The 25,602-nt window shown below is 40.0% G+C and overlaps 1 protein-coding gene across 3 annotated transcripts in view; it reads right to left on the minus strand.

Annotated features, from left to right (window-relative positions):
* Positions 1-16,702, minus strand: part of uif (sushi, von Willebrand factor type A, EGF and pentraxin domain-containing protein uif) — a 132,820-nt gene extending 116,118 nt beyond the window's left edge. For all 3 annotated transcript variants that reach the window (XM_071583205.1, XM_071583206.1, XM_071583204.1), the window contains exon 1: positions 16,347-16,702. The gene's annotated coding sequence lies outside the window, so the exon portion shown is untranslated. The remainder of the gene's footprint in view (positions 1-16,346) is intronic.
* Positions 16,703-25,602: the final 8,900 nt, after the last annotated feature.

The raw sequence follows: 25,602 nt of genomic DNA on the forward strand, positions 1-25,602 counted from the left end.
AAATTTAGGAGCCATTGAGCAACATAGCGTTATGTTTCACAGTTTTATTCGAATTAAAATACTTTAAAAAATCATAAAAAAACTGACTTTAGCGTATTAATTAATAAGCTATATTCTTTAAGCTTCCTATACTTGGTATGCACGAACAAATAAATAACACTGAAGTCACGAAATATTAAACTTTCAACATACGTATTTCCATAGATAATATGTGCTTTTCAAAAAGCTACACCTACGTACTATATATCTACGTTGGACTAAAATATGTAAGATGCCTATCATGCCATCAAAATTGTGACTCTCTCCTTGTGGGAATACCAATTCCATAATTTGTTCTAAGTACTGCCATAATCACTGTCATTCAAACGGAAGTTTTCATGCTGCAAAAAAAACAATATTATCACCACTAACATCACACACTATGATCATTTATTTTCAAGGGCAATCCAATTAAATTCTCTTTCCGGTAGCCTTGTTCCAGGCTGAGGGAACGTGGTCGTTAATTGTCACACCTAAGAAAGAGGAGTATTTAGAAATTGTTGACGATTCCCACACAGCAGGTTTATTGACTAAACAAATATTATTCATTAAGTCTCTGCCAAGTTAGCTGACCCTCACTGGTCGAGCTCTCATGTTTATGATATTAAACTATTAATGATAGTCGGCGCAATATCTTGCGACGATGATATCTAACCCCGAAAAGGATGCTTCGATAGAGTCGCTTGACACCTCCAAACCAAAATAAATACGTGCAGCGTAAAACGGGAAATGTTTTCTACTGCGTTTAACTCTTAAGCAAAGGATATTTATGTCACTGACCGAGATAATTTCAAGGAAGAAAGACGGAATTAATGTTATAGGTTTTTTTATAATGTCCACGACTTGCTGAACAAAAAAAACGAAACCCAAAAATTTGGCCTTCCTTGTGGTCAAGGCAGTGTCAGGTTCATTTACCTGAAACGGCTCGTTTGCCATGGGACGGCAGAAAGAAACTCGAAATTGGACGTGGAAATAGACTCAATGTTTTGTGCACTGTCTTCCTCGATATTGCATCCTGAGTAGAGTGATCTCAGTTAAGTAATCGAAAAACTCTCGTCCTCTTAGATAATTCATAATGAGGGAAAGACGGTGGGAAAAAAGCCTTACTTTCGTTTCAATTTTCTCACGTGTTGCGTCTCTTTGTTGGGGTGGGGATTTGGGAGGCAAATTGCTTCTCAAAGGGATAATTGTGGCGGTTCATAATAGGCGGACGCCGTGCGAGGAAATGTTGAGAGACCTGTGAGAAATTAAGTCAAGCGGGAGGGAGAAGGAGCCGCAGGTTTTTCGGTTCGGGATTTTCAATGCGGACCAAGTCCGGCAACGCTGGAGATGGCGATGCTAGACTCGCTCCATCGCCGGCTCTCACTCATAGCACCTCCGCCTTGGCACGCCTCCGACCGAGAAAGATCTAAGGGTCCGATGAGCACAAAACCCTATCCATTCTTACCTTCCAACGTTTGGTGGGAGGGATTGGGCAAAATGGGAGGTGGCAGGAAGGTGGGCTTCCAGATACAGCCAGTTCTAAAATAAAAAAATAAAAAGACGATGGAACGTCACACCTGGTAGAAAGGGAATGTGGTGGCCAGAAATTCCAAGGCATGATGGGGTATTCCGCGGGGCGTCCACTTTATTCCACCGTGATGATATAACGACACCTTCTTCACGAGATATCTGGCATCTAGACGTTGAAAAATCATTTTAAATTCTATAGAAATACCCTCGTCTGCCATTAACGGAAGAATACTTTTGTGCGTCCATGAACCTCGGTTCTAACCTTGGATAGAAAACATGACAGGACTCAGATGCTTCTGAACACGTCTGCATTCCTTGCTTCAACCGTTGTCACAAGATTTCATCTTAATCGGTTCTTAAATGGGGCACACCTGATAAAAATTGTTTGCTAAATCCTAAGCCGAGTCTAAGTTCATTATTGCAAATCTGGCTTAAATTCATACTTTTCCGGTCTTAATTCGCCAAAGTAAAAAGACCTCGCGAAAATCCCAAGTCGATAAGCGGGGTAATTAGAGGAAAATTTTTTCATACAATTTGGGATGGTAGGGGATTCTAATATCAACTAAGAATGCTACTCGTGAACTTTTAATGTATACATGGCTCCTATAATCGAACTTCCGACCACTCCACACAAACTCTTGAAATAAGGATAATGACTCATTTCACGTAACTCCAAGCTCTATCTGAACAAAGGGGAATTATCACGGATCCAAAAATCAATTAAATAATTCTTTCCCGGAAAAGGCGTTCAAGTCACTTCCCTGTGCGCTTCCAACGAATGAAAATCCTCGCACTGCTCCACCGTGATATTTTCTAGCGAAGAGTTCATCCCGCCATAGGTTTCTCCCCCCTCGGGTCTTCCTCGGGCCTTTTTACTTCAAGGTCCTTTCCTCCGCGCAGGTCGTTTCTTCTCTTCTCTTTTTCCCTCCCGAGGACCCTCTCAGATTCCCACTCTTTCTCGAAACCCACCCTCTTGGCAAACCCAAGAGAGTGGCTTTCGAGAAGGACTGCCGCTTGTCATTCCTCCAGGAGAAACTCACGAGTCGTTCCCGAGGCCCATTGCTTCCCTCACTCCCAACTCATCAGGGGCTTACTCCACGATGTAGACACTCAAAGCCCCGAGCCGGGGAGGGGGAAGAGTGATACACCCTCACCGCCTGAAGGCCTCCTCTTTTCCATTCAAATTCCTCATTAATGGGACGGCGGTCAGGTAGCTGGTTAATCATCTAATCTCTAATAAAAAAACATTTCTTCGGAAATGAACATTGCGTGTAGGCGTTCATCCGGAGATGTTGGCCCAACAGCGCGTTATAGTATGCTGCAGCACCGAATTCAATTCGAAATTGAAAAAATACTACCAAGTCAACCGGACCCATTGAACTCTCTCTATGCCGTTCTTAAATGTGTACCATGAACCCATGCCGAATGCGAACAACTGTTGATTTTTTCTTGAAAACGAAGTACGAAGAGGGATGAAAAAATTTATGTGCATTCTTCAGAGTGAAATACACTATGTTGCCGGCAATTAATCTTGAGGCCCTTAGGTCCTCTGAAATTCGACAAGTGAGCCATAGAAATATATTTGAAAGAAGAACTGAGAGTTTAAAATAAGAGCATCATCAACAGCATTCTTTTTTAGCACTATCGAAGAATCCTCGATGATGTAGAATACGATTGAACAGAAATGACGACGATACTCGAATCAAAAGAGGAAGGCATAACGAAGGAACAAAATATGAGAAACATTAAAAATTGATACAAAGAAGCAACTATGAATTAATTATCTCACTGATCATGATATCCATGCGTTAAATATCTCCACAGGGCGAAGGAAACCCGTCGAAGCAAAAAATACGGAAGTTTCAATAATTTTCACGCGCGAAGTCATTCACGGATAAAAATTTCGAGATTTTCTTAAAATATGCCCGAAGTCACGTCTGCGGGAAAACACGATAAATGGATCGCGCGGGAGAGCAAGTCAAAGAGGGCGACTTTTCGGTACTTATAATCGCTGGAAAAAAACGCTTGGCCCTCATAATTGCTCGGTTCTAAAAATTTTACGTCCAGGAATGACGGATGTGATCACTTCCTCAGCGCCGGCCGGCGGAACAGACGTCAATGGCTTCCTCCTCTCCGTCGCTATTGGATGGAGCGTGGAAAGAGAATTGCCAAATAGGAAATCACGCGAAGAGTCCTCCCTCTCAGAAGGCGAACGAAGAGAAAGTCGCCAAATTCGCCTGAAACCATTGCCTCGAGGTGCCCGAGGGCTGAGTAAGAACACTTTCACTTCTCCTGTTTCTAATACTTATAGGAGGGACGATAGATCCCCCTACCCTCACATTCCGGCTCCAGCAGCTGCCGACTGAGAAATCCCCACCCTCCTTAAGGAAAAGTCATTCGAGGATTCTTTAAGAAAAGTCGCCAACTCTCCATCTGTGCAATCCGGGGAATATTACCAAACAAGTTAGGCGAAGGCGCATATTAATACTGCTGATGCTGCTCCTTTAACATTAATTAGAATTTTCATAAGAAATATATCTACGCTCAGAAGATGCCACACATAGCTATCAGGGCGAAACACCCCAAAGGCAATACGTGATTCATCAACAGGCATAATTCTAGTTGGACTTTTTAGATTAATGTGAACGCTTACTGAAGAAATAAAAAAACACGCCAATAAAACTACTTCCTGAAAACAATAGAGGCAGTTTTAGTTCGGAGGCCATTTTGGCACTGCGTGCTGCAGCAGTATAATTTTTTCGAGCCATAGGGATTCCTCTCCAAATTTAAAAAATCTTTTCCCCCCTTATTCAAATTACCCTGATTCGTTATTCCTCATTAATTGGCAAGCTTAAAGAGTACCTTCTTCGTGAATTATTTTCGGTAATGGTAACTCCTTAATTTAATCACAAATGAGAACCTAGTAGGGTTTGAGCCAATGAGGTACTTTTAACTAGTAAAGGAAATATGGCCGTGCCTTTCCGAAAATAACCTATAAAGGCAGGAGACATTTCGGGGAGAATGGTTTGAAATAAGTAATTAATGAAAAGGAAACACTTGAGGATGCACATCAAGGACAAATTAGGTCACCGGTACGAGTAACCATTCCTGAAATCTTTAAGAGCAAAAAGTCACTTGATAACCTATTCTGACCCAAAAATAAACATTTAATTGCAATTTAATGACTCACAATTAGCAAAATCTTTCTCTTAAAACCCAGTTTAGCGAAAGAAAATTATCCGAGCAAAGGAATAACCTAAGCACGACGGAGAGTTGAGAAATGTGGATTAGCACCGCTAAATGAGCTGAGTACACTTTGGTAGGACGCGCGCGCTGGTTGGTGGTGACTGACACCGAAATAATCCGCATTGCATACAAGAGCGTACTCTGGAGAAAGAATGGTGAACACGACGACATCTACTGTTAGCAAGTGATTAAGAACCAAGGACGGAGAGCATAATTTAAAAAATTGGGTGCGGCCCCTGCATTCCTTTCCGATTAATACACACAAACATGCTACGAAGACCTTCAATCACGTTCCGTGCGTTGCATCTGGATCCCATATCTTGGAGTCCATCCAAGAGACCATTAAGGCAGTCGCTTAAAGGAATGAAACGCGACCCCGGCCGAATCCCATGCACAAGGAATTTGATTGGCCACTTTTTGAAAACGAGTGCTTTTGGGGAGAAATTGTAAACGGAGACCTTAGGACCGGAACAGAAACACGGATGTTGGCTAAGAGAGAAAGCAGATGGTCCAACTTCTTCCGCATGGAGGTGATTTCTCTCCACAAATTTTTTTTATAGTTGAGAAGGAAAATATCTCCCGCCTTCATCACTTAAGAATACAGATTTGGGATGGTATTTGTGAAAATTAATAGTGGCACTTAGACAATGCCTACGGCTGGAGCGGAGAGTTTGCTTTTGCATTTTACACTACTGGGCAAGCATGATGAATGAACGATGACAGAGATTTACCATTATGAGCAGTGAACATTTTTACTTTTCGCATGGAATAATAGTGTTCACAGCATGCCAATCGCTAGGTAATATCTGTTATCTTTTTCGCAAGAAAAATTATATGGACTAACGTGACATGAGATGCAGGTTGAAAAAAATACTACGTGAAAACATTTCTCCTGAGGGACCGAAAGCACAAACCGGAAAATCCATGCGACACGATTCTTTGGTATGCTACAATTATGTAGGATGCCACATTGGCAGATGTTTCTACGCAACACCATAGTTATCAATCCAACCTCAAGATTGGTTGTGATAGGCCTGGGTAAGAGATCACCTCAAACCTCAACCAGAGGGCGCGTGTGACTCATAGCACAGGGTGACAACGCCCAACCTTGTCCAATCTGCCGTCTCCCACTATGTTAATGCATCCTGGCAATCGTACCACTTGGATTGCTGCTGTGGGCTTGTCCAGAGGCTTCACTTGGTCCCGGGGAGTATATTTTGTAAGACGTATGTATGTCAAAATGAGTTATGACTTCCGGAAAATCATATCTAGTGGGTCCATAATAAACTGACAGAAAAGACTAGGTGGATGCATACCTATTCTTTTCTGTCAATAGTGGAAATTTAATTTAACCATTGGGTTCTTATTATCCGAGTGTAAAGAAAATTTCGAGTTGGATATACGAATAAAGATGATGCATTTGGCAGAAAATTCAATAGTTGCCACTCGATCATGCGTGATTACGTTCTCATTATACTCCAATAAACCAACATTTTTATTTTTAGTCCGCGCAGAGCGTACCTCATCAAGAATCGTTTCAGAAAACCTTTAACGGGTGCACCGAAATTGAAAAAAAAGACCGGTGTAAGACACCGAGTGAATGATAAAAATGACAACGGCTAACTGAAATCTACGTCCGAAAGGCTTGCATTGCATTTGCATAAAAGCTTCATTGATTAAAGCACTTTCCTTATCTCCGGCAACAGGAATCACTAGTCTGGAGAAGGTGGGAGCCAAGAGATACGAGTTGACCCCGAGTGTGTCGGAATGAGACGGGGACGTTTGACACTGGAACGCGCCTTAGCGAGGAGCTTCACCTCACCGCCGCACATGCCAATAGGCACGGTGCCGCCCTGGCAGAAAAGGTTCCGGATACCTCCGGTGTCATCGAACTTTGATTGGTCGACGGCATTGAGATGCCTGCTTTTTCCTTCCCCACGACCACCAACCGATTCATAGGTTATCTATCTTCTGTCCCCACGGGTTGGGCCTCTAATTCCATCGTGGAAATTTAACTGGACGCAACTGTTCCGAACAGCTTACGAACTCAATCCTTGGCACAAAGATGACCACCGATCTCGTATTCAACTCAACAAGGGCTTTTGAAAGCTGCGAAAAAATGAATTTAAGGCTTTGATAAAAATTTTGTACTTTTCCATCATTAATGATTTAGTTGAACTAGTTTTAATCTCGGTGCAACTTCACATGTGAATTACTTCAGTGAGTTTCAGTAACTTGCTTGATTAGGATGTAAAGGTATCTTAACAAGTTGTAATAACATTTTTATTCGTGGAGAAATAGATAGGTACTTTAATTTGGAGTGACGAGTTTCCACGCCCTAACTAACTTCAAAATTTTAATTTAAGGAACTGTTTTGGCAGTAATAAGGTATGGCACATCGTTAAGTTTGAAGAGAACAATATATGATATTATGTAGAGAAAAAATGTTAACCTCGTTGAAACTTATCATGGCTAAAGGAGTTCGGCTTTATAATTACATGCTTCTTTTGCCATTATGGTATAGTTTCAGCACATCAGACCAAGTACATGTCACACACTGACACAGTTATGTCCTTTTCATAGCTGTAGTCACTATAAAATTACCTAGGTAACTCAAAAAGCTCCCATTTTTCCCTCTGCTGTATATTTTTTCAATTATTACAACTTGGTGGGGATGGAAAACATGGAACAGAAAGCCGCGTTAGCATTTAGCGTCAAGTCATTTGTAATTGAAAAAGTTATGTAACCCAAAAAGGAACGTGTCCCGTGAAAAGGAAACTTTTGCAAACGGTGCATATGCCTGAAGTAACGATTTTCATGAGCATACGCTCTATATTTTGGACAAGTTGTGAACTTGACATAAATGAGTGAATTCGTGGCGTGGTAAATGGTGTGTGTCCTGAGCGTCGTCTACGCACCCGAGAGCCTACTGTTGTTAAATCATTATGAACAAGTGGGCAGCGTGAAAAAAACGTACAGTGCCCAAGTGAGTTTAATAGTTTGACCCTTTTTATACAATGAATAAATTATATACCAATTTAATCAATTAGTATAAAAACGCATCATAAATTAAACAGTAAGTGTTTGAGTATTCAGGACTGGAACAACACTTGCAGTGCTGTCCAATACGTAACATGAATTCAATGGGAAATCCTTAGTACTTAGGAAAAGATTCCTTAGCATGGGGATACAAAGAAGTTGAACGGAGACCAAAAGAATAAACGATTGAATGAAAACCCAAAGGAAAAAGAAATCCTACGGAGATCACACGCAAGTATTCATCGAGTTTCCAGTTCACCATACCAGGGGACAGTTTCTCAAAGCTTCAAGGCAGTTTATAGGACCATGTAATTTGCACATGCGGAGTTTGTTGGTGGTGATAACTGTTTCAGCATTCGTGCCTTGCCAACAGTGCACAGTATACGAGTTTTAAAGTTTTATGAATATTGAAGAATGCATTCCGGGGGATGTAATTCGACTTGTAGCTGTGAGAAACGAGCCCTAGTATGCGAGAAACAGCGCGAATAGTCTAACCTGCCATTTCCTAAGTTATACGGTAAGATAACAGCGGCTGCTATCCACCTCGTGCGCAATGGACTGGTGTCTGACTATGGACCTCGGGTGTATATCCGCGTTTGACCATTTCCATCCATCTCAAGCAAGACATTTCTGTGACCTCGATTGCATCTCTAGGTCTTTAGAGTAAAGAAAGGAGGAGGCTAAAGGAAAAATTCCGCCATTAAGGTACGTGAGGGCAAGAATAAGGGGAATTGGATTCATAGCGTGTTCTACTTGGAAGTGGATGTCTTGCATCGGATCGCAGGCAAGTAACCTGCTCTCTTTATGGGGATAATTTCAATTCAGATGCCGGTAGCTTCTTTTTCATCGCTGTGATTGTTATGTATCTTTAAAACGGCACCCATAAATGGAGTTGAGGGCATTTGACGTATCACAAAATAGCTTCGAGTGTTGTAAGCATTGATTGGCTTGACTTCTTCATCGCTCGACAGTGATATCCGTGCAAAGGGATGACATTCATATGTAGGGCAAAGTACCCTTCAACTATTGAGCGTGCCCGTAACTTACCATTTTTATACGACTTGTGAATGGTTATATCGCCGAAATCAGATATGGCGAGTGGCTGTGTGTTGATGGATATAAAAGTGAGTGGATGAGGGGATAATAAATGAGGAATAAAAACGGGATCGAATTAGTGCAGTAGATAATTAGCCCACTGGGTTTTCAGAACGAAGTGTTGAGTTCGATTTCAGAGTTAGACAAATGGCTAACTTTTCACATGCAAATTCTCGCCATGTCGTGCGGAGAGAAATGCATTTGCAGTGTTTCTTCTGTTGGACGGGATGCTTAAGTGTCGGGTCCACTGCGTTTTTGATAGCAGTGGGCTAATATGGACGTAGGATTTCTCTCCACCCTACTTCCTCTCGCTCAACCCCATTTCCCCTCGGACCTCAACTGACAGTTCTCCCTAATTACAACTACTGATTTGTTATAATAAAAAAATCAAATGATAAAAACAAAACTGGAATAGCAAGGGGAAAACTCAAGAGGGAAAACAGTTAGCATAAAAAATCTTAGAGGAAAAGTATCACTGCAAGGATAAGCAAGAACTATCGCGCAAAAAGGTCAATGTCATAATTATAAAATTTTCCAGATGCTTCTTGGATTAAAAATGAATCATCCAAGGGTCGATCCTGATCAGTGCTAATTATTTACACTTCGAGAGAATCTATTCTGCTTTTATCAACCAGTTGCACGGAAGACTGGTGCTTTAATCACTCTTAATACTGCGTGAACAGATTTTTGTGACGATAGGAGGCAACAAACCAACTCCCGCTAGCGTTCTTCAAGAGATCTCTTGCCTTGCACGGCTTGAGAGAGGGTGGCGACGCACAAAATTAGCCGCGGCGCTTAACGTTTAAGAGGTTTCAATGGCAATCGAAAAGGAATGAGTGAAATGTTTTCTTGCGGTACACGTATGATCGGCCCATTAGCGTGACTGTGACGTCACTCGGACGAACAGGTAGCGGATATCACTGATGGCGGAGAAAACTGAAGAGATACCATCTGACGAGACAGTGAACACCGTTTCCGCCCAGGCCGATGGACAATGCTCTCAGCGTGCACTCCAAAGTTCGTGGACGCGAAACCCACCCAATCCCCACAAGTATGTTATGGACGAATACGTCCGAGGATCTACAATACATAGTACTATAAATAACGAGCATCAATAAGTGGTAGCAATTCCTTGATTGAACTCTACTATTACAAGTTGGGCAGCTTGTCGCTGGAGAGAGAACAGAGATCTATGTGGATCTTGACCTCCATATCTCCCTCTGACATTATGCTGATGGTTAGTGCATCCATATTGATAATTTTGCCCACAAACACAGCACAGTTAAGAATTTCGATGCTCAGTATTTCCATTGCATAAACAATAATTTAACATAACATATTTTCATTGCGCCTTCACAAACCTTCAAAGGGTATGCCCATTATTCTTTAACCATAACTACATCGAGGCATCTACACCTCAGAGAGTAGGTATAATTATCATCAAACACTCACCATTGGAATCCGAGCGTATAGCCATCTTGATTAAATTGAATATGATAGTATTAGTTGACGCCTATATTAGGTCAGGACGAAAGCCGATTCTTTCCGTGAGGACTGGGTTGGTAGTATAGCTTTAATTTCCACCCTTCATGTACAGTCCGCTGTTAGCAAAGGGTAAGATAGCGCCACGCTTGCATCAGCAAACAACTGCTTATTATGTTAAATTTCTTCTTAATTAACGGAAGCCGCATTTTTAATTTTTTCTTCATGCGAAAATAATGAAATGCATTTATCCAAGTTTGTAATCTCTCCAACGGATCCGATCAACCAACGCTTCAAAATATAAATTACAGATCATTAATCCCAAATAAACTTGCCGATGATGCCCCGGGCAACGGACGTTGGATTGTCACTACTGAATGACATCCACATTCAAGAGATTTCACGCACTGTGGCGAGCAAGTCCAACTGGTTACCTTAAATGTATCGATTTCAATTCTTCGCAAAGCCTGATCAGGACGGTACAAATTACATTCCGTTCACAATAATACGATAAATCCAACTTAAGGGTGTGTATGCATATATGTATATAATATATATATGTATATGTGTGTATATATATATATATATATATATATATATATATATATATATATATATATATATATAAGCGGAAGGTAGACGTAGATCGGAGGCTTTTGAAATGTGGTTGTGGAGAAGGATGGAGGTGAAATGGACCAAAAGGAATGCAAATGAGGAAGTGCTGGTTATGGTGGGGTAGAGAGAGGATAATTGGGAGAAATCATGAGGCAGGAATAATGGATGAAGGGCATATTGATTGGCAGTGGGATGTTGAAGACTGTAATAGAGGGAAGAATGTTAGGAAAACGAGGAATGGGCTGGAATATGATAGGGATGTTAGACAGGATGAAGGGAGAGAAGAGATATAGAGATAAAGATGGACTTAGTTTTAGAGTAGGATATTAGGTTGTGTTTTCTTAGGAGAAACAATATACTTATTTGGCAGTTGCATCCATCCAAAACCTACCTTAACCGGTAGATTACCTAATCAATAAAATATAAGTTTGCAGTAAAAAGCGGGAAAATTGGTGGACAATGCGCCATCCTGATTCGGCTCGTGTTGATTACTACTAGGGTATTGTTAGTAGACGTCTTATTAACGAAACGCGTGTTCTCATAATATAAAAATCCATAAGAAATGGCAGGATATAAAGGGAAAATATTGATCAAAATTTGCAGAGACTGCGGACTTTTTAAGAGCAATGGAGAGAACTTACAGAAAAATAATTTACGAACTGTAATGTAAATATAAAGGAGCCTTTTAAGTAACACCGGAGCTATATTCTCGGAAGCTTAAATTTTCTGCTCCGCTTATTAATGTAAGGGTTTCCAAATCTGCCGAACATGTTATTTCGCCCGGGCGGAGCGATAAATGCCACGGGTACAAAAAACGGTCCTGAAGCAGGATAAGAATACTTGAAACGGTTTCGTGTAGTCGGAGGGCGAAATTTAACCGCTATGGAGCGTCGTAAGACCACTGGGTGAGCGAGGAAGGAATTCGACAAGCCCAACGGTCCACTTCGCCATGGCCGAAAACGTTATTAGTAGGATTGTCTAACTGTTAACACATGACTGAGTCTAAAAGAGGTACACATTCCATTGTCTCGATCCGTGTGCATTGGAAGGCATGTGGATTCACGTACTAGAGTCAACGGTCAGACATTTCCGGGATATGGTCCCCTTATAAGTCCGCATCCGGCAGCTCGCTAAAGACAATAGTACAATGACGGTTGAGGGATAGAAATTATTCAGTCGCTTGTTTCCGACAAATTGTAAAACCAACTATTACCTGACTCCTAATGGATCTAAGAATTATTTGCTCAGTAAACGCGATGGCAGAAGGATGTAAAATCAAAAAACACGGGTGAACTCATTCTCTACTGAGTTGATAATGTTCACTGACTCAAGCTTGGTATATTGGAGGGTATTTCAAAAACGGAAGAATACCAATGTTATTCTCCGAAAACAAAAAAAAAAGAAATCCCTCACATCAGCGGAACCGCGAAGACTGGAATAATCAAGTCATAATTATAAGCTCATAAAAATTAAATAAAACAAAGCAACAAGGAATCTACTAAGGAGTTTTCAGCGGAATCGGGTCAAGGAATATTGAGTTGTCCTGAACAAATAATTATTATTGGTAGTTTTTGGTTATAATCATTTAAGTAATTGGGTTTCCTTTTTACTTTAATTGGATGTGATTCATCAGTTAGGGATAAAGTTTTCTTGCCCTACAGCCGGTTAATTAGAACAGAAATTGAGTTTTCAGGTAAACTGCATACTGTAGCCATACTGCACATTCCATAAGTTGACAGCAAGCCCAAGCTCCACACGGGAATTGACCACACGACCTTCGGATCGCGTCACCCATCAGAATAATCGGGCTGTGAAGAATGATGCGTAGCCATGTATACACAAATCAATTACCCAAAATGGAGCTGGAATAGATGACAATTTATTGCGATTGCATATCGTTCACAGAATTATGGCTGAGTGTGTGTGTGGGTCCTAAATGTTTACATGAGTGCGGAAAAACTTCAACCATTTATTCTCCTCTCCATACTTCTAACACAAAATAATTTATTTGCAAATAATTGAGTTACATGAAAAATTTAGCAAACAAGGATATGAGTAGGGAAGGATTTTAATTAAAGGGATTGTAAGGAAAGAGAAATAAGGAATTATTTGAATGTTTACGCAAAGTGGAGACTAGGAGAAGAGTTTGGAAACGAAACAATCAAGATAAAACCAAAAAAGGTTTTCATTAAGAAGTCTATTTGAAGTAAACTAATTTCTGAAAGAAATGTCTGTTGAAAATAGATACGTCGACTCCAGCGATTGGTGAAGCTTCCTTAATTAGGACAACAGCGCCTTAGCGATCCAATTTGGCAATGAATAAGCCTAAGGTATTCGCGTTTTCTCATTCAGCGTGAGTGTTAGTTTAACTCCTTGGCGTCATCTCTTTCTTTTAAGGATCCGACTCCTTATCTGAATAATTTCTATCCCAACTTGGAAGTGTCAATAGGGGTTATTAACCTCCAACGCCCATACTCAAAGGACACCAGGAAGAGCTGGGAAAACGTATACATATGTGGACGGCGGCAATCCACCCTCACCTGCCTTCCCCTAGGTGCTGCTGACGAACAATGAGCATCACGAACACATCCCCTGCTTGAGACTTCTTATGTTTGGGAAAGAGTGCGCGTCTCCTCGCTTCCGGGCCCCATGACTGTCTACGGCGACCAACGGAAAGGGGGAGGGAGAGGTTGGCTAAGATTTCTGAATTCGCGCCTGGGAGACTGTTGAAGCTAGACATTGCGTAATATAGCCTGGTGTTTCCAACGGAAAGATCAATATTTATCAGGTCTCGTTCAAAGAAGCTGGCGACGCACACTTTAATAATGATAGAGATGGGAAATGCCAGAAACTACCCTACAGACAAATGGATAGTTAGGGACTTGGGGACCTTAATTAACTGGTTGGTTCTTGTCTGCCGCAGGGAAACGAGTACACGAGATGTATTGAAATATAAATAATTTATGCACTAATTTACACGTGTAAATGAAGTAATAGCGTGTGTGTATATAGATAAGCATTCATGTATGAAAATAGCTCAGGGGCGAAAATTATATTCTCAATGATATAGGATAAGGGAAGGGCGGGCAGAAGGTTAGTGAAGAAGGGAGAAATAAGTGGATTCTAATCAGAATTGTGCTCCGTATATTACTGAGAATATATATATATATATATATATATATATATATATATATATATATATATATATATATATATATATATATTTCTATTTATATATACATATAATATTTAGACGGCACAAAAGAATACAAATTAAAATAGATAACACGTCAGAGGACACTCACATTTTAGAGTCTGACCTGAAGAAGGCCTCAGAGAGGGCTGAAAGCTCAAACAATCTAAAATGTGAGTGTCCTTATACGTGTTATATATTTTATTTTGTGTTCTATTGTGCCGTCCATATGTTATATTGCTCTCGTGAGTGCTTCTACACCATATATATATATATACCTACATACACACATATACACACACACGCACACACACACACACACACACACACACACATATATATATATATATATATATATATATATATATATATATATATATATATATATATATATATATATATATATATATATATATATACACATACATTTAAACACACATATGCACTCACATACATATGTACATATTCATAATTAAATAAAGAATATCCATTAGATGCGCCATGTGCACGATCACGATGACAGCAAATAGGCTAGAAAAAATTGGCTCTAAAGATGCTGTAAGAGAAATATCGAGAGAATTTTCCTACGCATTGAATATTGCGCACGTAGGCTGCCATGATGACATGACTTCATCCTGTGCTTCCGTCAGGTGCGAAGGCACATGTTGAAGCCATAAAGCATTCCATGCTCCGTAATGGGGTCCAAATTGCTTTTCCCCGGTCACTAACCACTGCTAAAGACCATTAAAAATCATTCCTTAACAGCAGTCAGCTCCAATTCACGCCCTATAGCCACGAGAGGCTCCTACTCAATTGATAATCGGATAAAGGTAAGCACTAGGACGCAAGCGAATTTGTATAAGGATTAACTTTTCAATAAGCTACATAATTAGCCATGACTTATATGGAATTTACACTTAGATCCTTCGATACATTTTTCCTACTGACACTAATTAATAATATTACTATGAGAAGTTTTCTTAGAATATGCTCAAATACATAGTTGTAAACTGACTCCTGAGTTCGGCCTTCGAAGCTATAATAAAGTGACCATTCGTGTAGCCGCAGTGCAACATCTCCGTGATTTTTTGGATAATAGAAGACAGAATGCTGGAGTAACTTTTACTGACTCGAATTAGGAGATAAATGGTAGATTCCTCCACATATTTCGGTGATAATATGCGCGATAAAACTTTTGAACTCATAAAAATGTGTTAGGAGGGATATACTTAATCGCTGGTAAATCGAAAAATCACGCGACCGTTGAAGTCTCCGCACCCAATTTGAGGGTGAAATTGTTTCGTGGAATTCCACAAATTCCACGCTTCATACACCACCCCGATAAACCAGGAAATAACATTGTCTGTCATAGGGGAGTAAATGACACAAATATATTCCGTTAAGTGCTTAATGAAGCAACTGACGTAATGCCGTAACAGGACTGCGCGTTTCGAAATATTAGTATCACATGCACTAAAATCACTCCAAAAATTTACTTACAGTAGCATTGCGATTAGAAGCTTTGGATCAAATACGAACCCAAAAATCCTAAATATATGAAAATGAGGCTATTAAATGAATTTATCAACAGAGAACAGAAGGAAACGCCCTCCAAATATAGCCGAAACCTGGATCAAACATCCACATTTAGTTTTAGTTGAAGAGAGTTTTGTTTTACGCGATGATTTTTATAACGATATTTAAATTGACATCATTAAGTATTACTTTGGATTTCCGGCGAAGGCACAAACAATATTTAGTTCCGAAATTCATCCGAGAGAAAGAAAAATCGATAAGATTACTGAATTATTTCAGAGAAGACACTAATCGACCACTATCAATCCTTAACTTCACCGACGTCTCTATTCGTCACTAATTATGAAAGAAGGCCATCTTGAATAAAAACTATAAACATCTAACGTTTTGAGCTACATGAGTCACAAAATAAGCGCCAAATGAGAGGTTTCACATTTACACATGGAATATGCAACAAAAAATAGTCGGGCGCAACCCGAATAAATTAGAAGCATGTGAACTCAGTTGATAAGAAAAGATTAATCAATATTCCCATCCCAGAATAACATATTGACGAAGGAAAAGTACAATTGAGGCAGGTGGTCCTTACCGTATTGTCAGATTAGTGTGTATATCCCCCGATGAGCGGTCATATGAGCACCAATGGCTCCACCAATGGCCAAGGTTCGTAACAAGAAACAAGTCGAGGGAAGTCTCTCGATCACCTTAATCACTCCTCTAGTGGCCCACACCAATGTTTAGTCCTCCCGTTGGTATCACCACGTCAGGTGCTCAGAGAACTGTAAGAGACGCACTCACCCCTCACCTGTCGGGGGGATCTTTCTGTTAAGTCCCCGGAGCGCCCTTGAGAAAGCGACCACTCCTATCACAGAACAGGTAACACGGCACTCACTGCAGAGCAACGTTCATTGGGACAGAGAAGGGAAGAGGCAGGTACAACCTCCAGTCCACACTCTCTCCTTACGACTGAACGTGGGTCACGCTTGCGAGGAGGGGAAAGGCTGCCAGCGCCTCGAAGAACACGGCGACAGCCCCTCCTTCCCCACGCCCTCACCCCTTCACTCGCCGTGAGCACCAGAGCACCACCCACTCCCCTCCTCACTCCCTCCCCGCCCGCCCACCATCAAGCCAACATCTCCGCCGCCACGCATACCCGGCTCTGCCTTTCGCCTCAGCTCACCCCCGCCCCCCCGCCTCCCCCCACCTGCAGTGTAGAAGCACCTCTCCCCTCATCCGTCCCCTCCACCTCCTAAGCCTCCCCATGACAAGGCCGCCTTCAAGCGAGCCACCGATGCCTTCGCGAGATTTTCCCAGAAGGATCAACTTGCAATCTGTGTCAGAGGTGAGCGAGGACTATCCTAGCATAGGCTAGAGGGTGGCGAGGAATACCAATGTCGTACGCTAAATTGACACCGTGGAGCTATTGGTGTCTGGAGTGAACTAGCACCATCGCTCGCTTTTCAGATCCTTCGATTTTATCTTTTCTGGTGTAAAAACTAGTTTCTAACTGCAGCGCCGATTCCACAGACAGACCCGAGGTGCCAGTGGCATTAGCAAGTTTTTTCTTTGAAAGCATAGCCTCAATTACGGCGTGACGGGAGCATTCGGGATGATATGAGTACTTTCAGATACATCGATGAGGTGGTAGCCTTACACGAGAAGTCCACTTCTGCCCGTTTCATGACAAATGATAGTCAACGTCAGCTGAGGTAAGAGGAGGCATACCCATTCTTCCGGATGTGTGACACGGAAATGAAACCGGACAAGAGAATAGGTAGCGATTGAAGTTGAGGAGCCAGGTGCCCTGGGCAAAATGTTGGCAGCGGCAGCTAATGCATCTTAAAATTTTCTTATGTCTTTGTCCAAATCATCCATTAAGTAATTGTGAAACATTCGTATCGAAATATCAAGTAGTATTGGCATGGAGAGCGGAGAATTCTTTGTGATTCTGGGGCTAGTTAAGAAAAAAATTAAGAGTAAGCCACTAAATTTTTTTCTATCACTTTTTCTCCGCTTAAAACAAAACGAAATTATTTTATGTCCTTTGTTTTTTTTAGCAAGCATATGGCGAGTCGACTTGAACCGGTTTTTGTAGAGATTTAAAACAACGGACATGTTTTGATTGCTTTTGAGGGAGTAATATGTGAAATTGCGAAGGAAATATCTTGAGAGGCTTACCTAATCACGGCATATTTATAATATGTACTTTTCCAGTAAAAACGCCATTCTCGCTTAACTATAATACTCGTTGAAAATGTAATGCTGGGGGACTTAAACAACAATTGCTTAATAAATTTTCCACTCAACGGTAAAGGTTGGAAGCTCGTATTCATTTCCCTTTTTACATTGGTAATGCTCGTAATAGGAACACTCATTGAGGATCAGAATGGTGCAAGAGCACTCCTGTATCGCCGCGCTGGTTTGAAACCTGGCGGTGGCGTTTTCGGAGGCATTCTCATCACCTCTAGGGTTCCTTGTGGAGATTACTTCAAGTACAGTAAGTCGGAAGTTCTTCAGATTATACGCTAACTTTGGGACTATTGGAACTCTTCATCCACAGTAGGATAATGCCAACACTGGGCTTACTTGTGCCCTTTCATAATTATATCTCGTAATAATGATGTCAAGTGTCTATCGTACCCCCTAATAACTACGAATACCATTGCGAGCACTTTACATTTATCTAATTAAATGTAATAAAGGGCTGACGTCCTAATACCCATGCTACATGTCCTCGAGAGCAAGTGGTAAAGTATGACGTACTGAGTGTGTGGCGTAGATATAGAAGGGTATTAAATGGATGCAGTGAACATAAAACCGACAGATGTTGTAATCAACAACCTTTCCCTAACATTAAGGTTTAGAGAAGTTATTTTCCACAGCTTAAGGTGTTTCCGACCGACGTAAACCCCGCTAGCACGGGATGGGTTACTGGATGTCGTAAGTGGTGTCAGGAAAACGGATTTGACGAGTTTTGCGATTCTTATCTCACTAACGAAGGCGAGCACGCAAGAACCACATTTGCCATCTTAAGGTTTTCTTAGTCGAAATATTGCACAACCACAAACCCTATTACTTGGTAGTTTCTGTAAGCCATGTCTTAGAAGTTTTCTGTAGTTTTGGTGTAATCTGAGCCGTTAGCGTTTGACAATGACCTGAATCTTATGAGACAATGCGATTATACGCTATCGGTGTGGGAAGGAAATATTTTGATAACTTTGTAACATACCTGTACACTCATTAGCGTAACTAGTGTGGGGGAAGAATGAGGCGGTAGGCCCTGGGCGGCACTTTTGGTCTATGTTCTGCTGTGGCCGGGAAAAATGGGACAAATTACCCCAAATGTCGTTAAAAATTAAAATCTCAGGGTAAGGAAGGTTCAAAAAACATAAAAGTAAAATTTGTGTGCATCTTGCGGCGGGAAACACTCAGAAATTGCTCCGAATGGCACTAACTCTCGCTAGACCACTGCACACAATAGTTTCCGAAAGAATAAATTAGAAATGGAGGTTAAGATATCAACTGTTAACTTTGGAAACAGTGAAATGAAAGATGAATTGCCCCAGGGAGGTTATTGCGATCACCGCAACCTTTGATTACTATCATATGCTTTGGTTTTTGAGCCACTGTGTTTGAGTTACCAAAACTTTATTGACATTTCGGGTAGTGCTGGGTGTGATCGGTACCTACGCCCATCACATAGGAGCGCCATCTGTAAACTTTCATTCAAGTGTGCGAATTGCTTCCTTTCTGTTATTTCTTCTTCCGTTACTTTTGTCTTCATATTTCCATCGTCATACATTTATCACCCATACCTCCATCTTGTCTATGCTGCATTGCATTTTGCGACCTTGAAATGTCACAGGAAAAACCTGTACTATATTCAGCGAAGGAAAAATAAAGAAAGAATAACTTTCGATGTTCACTTCCTGGGGTTACCAATATGCAACCGTAGATAGATGTAACTAAGCATTTTTAGTTTTGAAAACCCATGGCTTTTCGATTTGAACCATTGCCAATATTTATGCCCACTAAATTAAAAAATAATGCATCATAATACGAACACGCAGACAAGACAAATTGGAAGTATTTCACTCGCAGACAATGACTAACACTTCGACATTAGACTCTACTGTGAAGTCACAAGGTTGTACAGTGACACTAGTCTTGAATGATGCAGTCTCTTTCTTTATTTTCCTCCCCTGAATATATATTTTTCCTTCTCTCGACAAACGGTGTTATCGTGGAGGACTCGTACTTTGTGAAAAAATAAGGAAGATAAGGAAAAATAAGTCAGTGGTCCTGGACAATCAATTGACATTCTAAAATTGGGTGATACCGCAATAGCTTTGTAGCTGATTCATCTGTTCAAAGTAACTTTAAATAATTATGCCTTGCCTAATGATCGTAAAAAGCAAACATTACGCTAATTTTCAAGAAAGAGGATAAAACAATAGCCAAGAATTATAGACCGGTAAGTATAACATCAGTTGTTTGCAAAATAATGGAAAAAAGAATCGCTGACTACATTAGGGAATGGTGGACAAGAGATAGATGGCTATTCAAACATCAATATGGGTTTAGAACGGGATAATCTCGTGAAGCGCAGCTTTTGGAATTAAGCCAATACATCGGCGACGCAATAGATGAAGGAAAGGATACTGATGAGGTAATCGTTGATTTTTCGGCAGCTTTTGACCGAGTGTCTCACGATAGGTTATTGTTTAAGTTAGAGTCATTACCATTTTGATTTGAGGGTAAAGCAATGGTTAAAAAATTTTCTTACAGGCAGTATTCAAAAAGCAAAAGTAAGAGATGCATTTTCAAAAGAGGCGAACGTTATAGCAGGAGTTCCGCAAGGCAGTGTTCTGGGGCCAATACTCTTCCTAATTTACCTAAAGGATCTACCAAATAATTAAAATTCCTAAATTAGACTCGTTGCTTATGATTGAATTATATACAGATGGGTAAAGCATGTAAATGGCCGCGTAATATTACAAAATGACATCGATCACCTCAGTAATACAAATAATAAATAATATGGGCATTAATGTTAGGAAGAATAAGCATATATTTTTCAAATAAAAAGAATGCACAAAAGGGTATTAACACCCTCTTTGGAGAAAGAATCCCATGGAGCAGTTATTGCAAATATCTAGGCGTTTATTTAACTAGAGATCTTGGGTGGGGAGTCAAAGTAGATAATGCATTTAAAGTACTTGATTGGATAATGATAAATTATAAAGGAAGTAGCGTAGCCACAAAAGAAATAGCTTATAAGGCACTGGTTAGCCCTATCCTAGAATACTAGTCTATTGTATGGGATCCATATGAGGTGGGACATATTAAAGATAGAAAAAATTTAAAGAAAGGCAGAAAGATATGTACTCGGAAGGTGCAAATGAACAGAGAGTGTCACGGAAAAGTTGGATATACTTAAATGGAAGAGTTTGAAAAATAGAAGAAAAAGGTACATGAAATTGAAAAGTGCGTGATTATGGAGGGTGTACGGCGATGCGGTTGGTAATCTTTAAGTGTCATGGTGTATATGAACATTTTGTTTCATACATGTTCTTCTTGTGTATTTATGTATGTATGTGCATTGTTAGAATAACCGTTGACAAGGCTTGGCCGTTGCCACCAGGACAATTGCCTAATTGCAACGAGCTTTATATAATAAGGTTTTCCCTGTGACATTTCAAGGTGGCAAAAATACAATGGTTTTTCTTGGAAAATTATTGAAATGCACTCAACCCAAATTCTTCGCCGTGTTCACTAAATATAATTTCCGTGAAATTTAATCAAGGTAGTTTTTTCAACGGAAAACTATGAAGTTTTAGCCAAAAATACCTCTGATGAGAGAACTAGATCGATCAATTCGATTTTTATCAAATAAAACTCGACGACTCAGATTTCGTCTTTACGATAATCACTTTCTATTTTCAAATTGAGATTTTTATCTGTTGATTGAGAACCGTGTAATTTGATTTTCCATCAAATATGATAAACAATATACATAAATTCAAATCTCTATAAGCTACGTTTGGTCTAGTATTGCGCTGGCACTTTAATGTCAACAAATTAACGGGTATCAGTTAAATCAAAATCTGTTCGTTTATATCAAGCAATATTACGGCGAAAACATTTGAATTACATTCTTCTGAACTCCTCGTGATTCAGGTTGGCTAACCGCATGGATGTTCCTCCCTAATGCACATGGGTGATTTCAACTCTGTTAGACACCACAAGATATGACATCAACCGTGAGCAGTTCCAAGTATATAAGGAATGATCCACTGCCATGTAAAACCATAGTCCTTAAGTTACAGCATATTACATCTAATGTACGAAATCGGCTGGCAAAAATTTGACATAATCAATTGCCCATTCAATGTGTAGCGACTTCATGTGTTGATTCATTGGACTTCGTGTACTACGGCATTTTTATTAAAAATTACCTTTGCGCCAAACTTCTTTCCACATCTATCTACATCCACATTGTACCACGTGAGCAACCACGGGAGCATGTGGTAGGGAGTGAAAGGGCACCATCTTTGATTTCGTAAATTCAATAAATATGGTATGTCCTTAATAAGAATGGCAGATTGCAGTAGAACCTTCCATTAGAATCGTTGGTATGTTAAATAGTGTTTTGTGTGCTTTGATCGCGAATCCTGCAAGGCAAGAGTCAATAAAATTGTTTTTTCAAGATTCTATTCGTCTCATTTTATCCGGATATCCTGATCTACTGACATGATGTGAAGCTCTAATAGTTTCATAGGTTGCAACAAACTCAATTATTGATGAGCCCTAAACCCAATAATCAACTTTCTCGGTGTCACAAGTAAACTCAAGCGTCCTGTACCTTCAAAAAGGCTTCGTTTTACTTTTTTCGTAAAACTTTTGAAGAATCTAGTTGATATACCATGACCTTATTCTCATATCATAATGAGAGCGTCTATGGGGGAACCCTAATACTTGCCGCCTAACACATTGTGGCCTCACCAAAAGAGAACCCCTCTTTTTCATTTTCCCACCAACCGCCTGGTGAAAGTCCTGCAAAGCTGTCCAACATCATCTACGAATTTGTGCGCTTCAACATTGGTCATATGTGTCTTGATGTAGCACATAACCTCCCCATGGACTACATTCTGGGCGTAGAAAGGCTTGGGTGTTCTCATAACTCCTTGAGCTGTGACAACGGGAACAATTTGATTAAATAATGATTTCTTCTGGTAGGGTTACCCATGGCAGAGAGGTTTAAGGGTAAGAGGCAGACGAAAGGTAGTCCGCGCAGTTTTTGTTCCTCAGTGAGGCGGCTGCAAAGGCGTTTGACCCCAGAGGGACGACCGTTGAGTGATGGTATCACGTTAAAAAGACTATTGAGGAAGGAAAGGGGAAACCACCTCAATTAATTATGGCATGCAAAAATGATGAACATTTGGATATAAGTATGTATCCTCGCAACTACAGGACTCGGCCCGCTTGGTTGTGTTGTGCCTGACAGCGGGAAAGGTAAGGATTTTGCGGTCGCCATCTTACGAAATTCTTCCAAAGCGAAATCAAACCCGACAGAAGCAGCACAGAAGACCAACAAGAGGACCCACTTAATTAGAATAGATATTTGGACTGCTTGGAGGATGTTTGTCATAGTAAAATCAGATTTAATTGGATTTCAATCTGATTTAAAGTTCATTTATAACACTGTTGATTCTCTCACCGACTGCCCCGAACTGCTCTCCATCGTCAACTTCAATTTACCTCCACGACCTACCCGCACACACTCATTACTCCACATGCCCACTCCCAGATTATCACTAATTAAACGCTCCATTTTCTTCCGCCTCTATTCTTAATCTACCACCAGCTAATACATTTCAATTTGTTCCGGTAACACAAATAGAAGTTCGCAACTCATTAACAAAAATTAAATCCACAGCACATGGGTCTGATGGAATTCCTATTCCTCTGTATAAATGAACTCCTCTTACAGTTCCATGCATCGCAAATATTTTCTAATTCGGGAAATATTTTTTCTTTGTGGAAAATGCATTAATTCGACCAATTCCAAAAAAAATCGAAAACCACAACTCCAGATTATCGACTAACTACCTTCCTGCCTATTTTATCCAAAGCTCTAGAGAAACCTGTTCAAGAAAAAATAAATTTTTTTTCTTGAATTTTCTTGAAAAGAAAAAAAGAGTTTATTTCTCGGCGTATTGCTCTAGATGTATTTTAATCTGGCTTCCGCAAGGGTCATAGTAATTCTATTTCTTAGGTCAGAATAACTGATTACCTTCGAAGAGCTGTGGATAAAAATATAGTCACAACTCCTGTCGTACTTGACTTAAGCAAAGCATTTGCTTCCAATTAAAAATATGTACTACTGGCTAAATAAACTTGCCTTGGATTTTAAAGAACCACCACTACATGAATTTCCTCTTAACTCTCAGGACGCAGGCAAAGAATGATGGCTGGTAACACATACTCTTCATGGCTCCGTATTTCGCCCGTTGTTCCACAGGGCTCAATCCTGGGGCCACGACTATCCTCGTTGTTCATCAATGACAGTTCTTCATCTCTTCAATACTCAAAATAACACCTGTATTTTCATGGCACACTCATTCCATTTAAGAATGTTACATATCTAGGTCTCCTTTTAGATGGTCATTTTTCATGGTCTTCACAATTTTTTAAAACTTGCATAACTGTCTATCAATCACTTCACTTCCTTAGGAAATATCGGTATGCTATGCCCATTACATTAAAAATGTAGATAGTTTCTTCTCTCAATGTTCCTTACTTTGATTATGGTGACGTAGCCCATCAAGACATTTCAAGCTTGCTGCCGTTAAAACTCCAAAGGGAATTTAACTCATGCTTAAGCTTCATTTACAATTTGAAAATTGCAGATTACATTACAGAATATTTTAGCAAACTAAACTCGCTCTTCCTGGAATATCGCAGGAAATACCACGTGCTGTTCTTACTTTCTCAAATACTAAATTATAATACATTTCATTATTTTGTCAATGTCTTCAATTGTCTTGATAAAATACATAAACTAAATACTAAATGTATCATATACCCGTTGATCCTCATCACAAAACAACTACATCTACAACAAGTCATTTGCAGTCATAGTATGTCGCCAGTGGAATGAGCTATCATCCATTATTACTAATGCACCAACTCTCCCATCATTCAAGCGGCGTGCACTTCATTAATCACTAATTCCCAGACAAACCAACCAGTAAAAATCCAGTTGTAAACAGATTTTGATATCCTTCCTTTTTCTTTTGCAAGAGCATCATAATTTTTATTGGCGTTTGTAAGTATAATCAGGAGTATTGTTTTATAAGTATTTTTTGCATGTATTGGTATGTGTGTGTACATATATATTTAAAAAAATGTGTATTTATTGTATACGTGTGTGACTTATATATTGTGTTAGTAATTAAAATAGGCAACTAATGTATTTTATTGCTGTATGTTAGTCCTAATATATTTTGGGTTAACTTTATTGCTATTTATGTATAATTTGTGAAATTTATATTTAAGTTTAATTTTGTAAATGTGTGACGAGGGGTAGCTGTTAAAAGAGACTCCATTGTCTAAATCTTGCCCCAAATTTAAGAAGACAATCTATCTATCTTTAGGGAACTCACTCCCTAATACCATTGATCCTCTTTTTCTTCCCTCCAACACATTGAATGACCTAACACTTTCCCATGTCTCCATAATTAGATAATGTAATGACCTCTTTTTGTTATATCTGTTATTAATTGCTAATATTTTTTGATTTTGCATGCATGCGTCCTTATTCGTATGTTGTTTCATCCTCC

The sequence above is a fragment of the Hetaerina americana genome, unplaced genomic scaffold (genome assembly GCF_022747635.1).
Source record: "Hetaerina americana unplaced genomic scaffold, ioHetAmer1.1.p SCAF_13, whole genome shotgun sequence".
NCBI lineage: Eukaryota > Metazoa > Arthropoda > Insecta > Odonata > Calopterygidae > Hetaerina > Hetaerina americana.